Genomic DNA, 3776 nt, shown 5'->3' with positions numbered 1-3776 from the left:
AGGAGAAGCAGGCCCAGGATAATGGAATTAGGGTTTATTTTGGAAAGAAAGGCTCTAGAAGCTTTCCTGTATTCATGGAAAGCTCCACCCAAGATGCATCTAAAAGGACCAGCACTAGCAAACAGACAGGCTACCCCAAGATACTGGAGCCATGTCCCAAAACTTTCAAGTCTTCTCATTAGCTCCTCCAAGCTTTTTATTTTTTGCTGCTTCTAAATTGCTAAAAGTGGGTAATTATTTGCAAAAGTTAAAGTGCATCCCAGGAATAAGAATTACTCCTCCATACACCAAATTCTTCAAACTACTCATCCATTGGACCATAAACTACATTACCTAAGCATGAGGCCTATACTGAGTAATCTACAAAGCAGTAGAGTCTATTCTTTACAGACTCTCATATGCATTTATCTTATTTAATCATCACAAGAATCCAGTGTGAATAGACAGATGGAGAAACTGAGGCCAGGGAGTTAAGTCACTTCTCAAATTCACACAGACCCACAGATAGATATCCTGCGGAGCTAATGAAAGTCAAACATCAGGGCTGTCTTCTTGCCTGGGCTTCTTCTAAGATCCTGGAAAGGGCAGAGGCCCACCAATGCGTTCATGTCGTCATAAAGTTTTTATAAAATCTGAAAGAGTGAGACATTCTATTCTCAATTTATGACTAAATCACAATTGGTAAATATTACTTTTCTTTCCCCTCCGATTTCCCCCGCATCAGATTTCTCTTCATGTTGATGGCCTTGAGCATTTTAAGGAGCCAGCCAATTAAGTGTTAATTTGAAGGCAATGTAGTTTTATAAGATCCATTTAAGTGGCCCAAAGTCACTTATATGTATAGTTACAAAATTGTAAGCCTTTCTTGTATAGGGCTGGCTTTGAAGAATGTACTTCCCAATACTCTATCCACTCTGACCCTTTCTGTGCCAAGTCCTCTGGCTTCTACACAAGATTGTAGGGCTACAGGTACTCCTATAGCATCTGGCACCAGAAGTGTAAGGATATGGGTAGTGGCAAAGAAAAAAGGTTTTACTGACTTCTCATTCCATGCCATCTCCTGTAAAAAAAACATTACCAAATCATTATCTTTTGAAGAGGCATTAAGGAGTATGCAGCCAAAAATGTCGGGAAAGAGTATTATAGAAGTGTGTCACTGGGCGCAGTGGCTCATGCCTGTAATTCCAGCACTTTAGGAGGCTGAGGTGGGTGGCTCACTTGAGGTCAGGATTTCAAAACCAGCCTGGCCAACACGGTGAAACCCTGTCTCTATTAAAAATACAAAAATTAGCAGGGTGTGGTGGCACATACTTGTAATCCCAGCTACTCAGGTGGCTGAGGCAGGAGGATCACTTGAACCCAGGAGGCAGAGGTTGCAGTGAGCCGAGATAGCACTACTGCACTCTAGCCTGGGCGACAAGAGTGAAACTCCGTCTCAAAAATAAATAATAAATAATAATAATAAATATAAATATAAAAAACCAATTAAAAAAAGTATGTTAGGCAGTTGCCTAATAAAAGTGTTGTGTTGTTTTTATGGATTTTGTGATAAACTTTTAAAAATTGTATTTCTTTTCTCATTTTAAATAGATATTCCATTTCAAATCTAATTTTGTATTTCTAATTTATATTCTTTTTCTTAAAGAAGACCTTCCCCAAGTGGTATAAACCCTCACAATGCTTGCAAAGAAATGAAGTAGTCTACCTCCTACTTGGACAAACCTTGCAGCCTTTCAGATCTACCCAGTCCATTTATACCATGTTAGAACCAGAAATTACAGTGAAGAATCTGAGCGGTAATTTCCACTAAGAGTAGGCCTTTTCTTTTTTTTAATGATTTATCCATGTTGAATACTTTGATGCCATAAAACGATTGAGAAATTCTCCCTTCCTTACCCGCAAACCACTACCCCAGTAGTTTTCCCTTTCACAAACGCCTCTTCATTTCCTGATTCTGGCCTGGACTTGAAGCAAAGGTACCTGAGTCCAGCCAGAAACACTGTTATTACAATAGTTTTGGCCTAATAGGGGCAGGAAATACCAACAGCCTTACGTGAGCTCTTCCCCAATGGAGAGCCAACCTAAATGCATACACTTAGGGCCCTTGCATAATTCAGACGATGCTCAGATAAGAGCTGGACATTTGGAAACACTTTTCCTCCTAAGCGTCTGAGGTCACTGGATAGATAAGGAATTCTCATGATGAAATTATGAAATAAGAGACTGTAGTAACATTTTTTAAAATGTGAGTCTCTGAAGAACAACACAACAAATATTTCTCCTAGGAATATTGTTCCAAATACTGACTTTGTCAAATATATAGAAAAAAAATTAAGGTATTCAGCAAAAACAGAAAAGATTCAGGTCGTCTTACTTAAGAAAAAGCATCAGATTTATGGCCAGGTGCAGTGGCTCATGCCTGTAATCCCAGCACTTTGGGAGGCTGAGGCGGGCGGATCATGAGGTCAGGAGATTAAGACCATCCTAGCTAACACGGTGAAACCCTGTCTCTACTAAAAATACAAAACATTAGCCGGGCATGGTAGCAGGTGGCTGTAGTCCCAGCTACTCGGGAGGCTGAGGCAGGAGAATGGCGTGAACCCGGGAGGCGGAGCTTGCAGTGAGCCGAGATCGCGCCACTACACTCCAGCCTGGGCGACAGAGCGAGACTCCGTCTCAAAAAAAAATAAAAAATAAAAAGCATCAGATTTATTATCCAGTCCTTACATAATTATGTTTACTTCAGTCCCTGTCTCCCAAGTAAAACAAAATAGAGTTCCTTTTTCTGGTTATTATTATAAAGAAGAAATCAAAAAAGGGGGAGAGAGAGAGAGAGAGAAATTACCCATGCAAACTACCTGATCCCCCCTCAAAGACCATGAGCCAATTCATAAAGTACATACAACATCCCGAAATGCTATGCACCTTTCTTTCAGTTAACCATGTTAATGACAAACTGAAGTCCCCAGTATCTGTGTTATAAAGTCTGAAACTTAATTCTGCTTTTCAACATTACCTTAAATACCCAACGACGCAGGTGTTTATGATAAGCTCCCTCTTACTTCCACCTTAGGCAATTTTGAAATCTTGATTGTCCTTTGCACTATTTGACATAGTTGTTTTGTAGTTCTGTTTACTGTACTAGTAAATATCATTCTGGTGAAACAAACATTTCAGAATTTGAATTGGCCTTGTTGTGACCTGCCTAATGAATCACGCTGGGTTCCCAGCATTGACACACGGCTATTTCCCTCATTAATTGGGGAACCCTGTTTACACAAATTCAAGTACATGCCTGGGCTGGGCTGTTGGAACTGCTTCAGGGAGGAGCACTAAGGCAAGACTTGTAGGTAGTTTAGACTCCCTCCTAGAAGTCTAAATGGTAGTGGTGGGAAGGAGTATGGTACGGGATTTTCAAAACCACTCCCTCCACAGGAAGCCAGTGCCTTTTCTCCTTGTATGATTAGTTCTGAGTATAATTCCATGACTTCTACTTGCTTAACTCCCAAATATTTTGGAGTTGATGTATCTACCATTGGGGATGGTCACAGAGCAGACAGTGGGATTGGCCAGAGGGATGCCTGGTGACTGGAGGTGGCCCAGCTATTGTCCCTCTCCTGCAAAGTTCCTTGTGCAGAGTAAGAATCCAGCTCCATGTCTGTGAATAGATGATTGATTGAATAAATGAAGGAACACACTAAAGAATGAGCAGAAATAGAATAAGGAGTTGAACTTCGTGGGCAATGAGGCTCTACCAATTCCAGAGGCTCACTTAG

Source organism: Symphalangus syndactylus, chromosome 2, assembly GCF_028878055.3.
Source record: "Symphalangus syndactylus isolate Jambi chromosome 2, NHGRI_mSymSyn1-v2.1_pri, whole genome shotgun sequence".
Lineage (NCBI taxonomy): Eukaryota > Metazoa > Chordata > Mammalia > Primates > Hylobatidae > Symphalangus > Symphalangus syndactylus.
The sequence above is the reverse complement of the archived record's forward strand: the minus strand, read 5'-3'. Positions refer to the sequence as shown.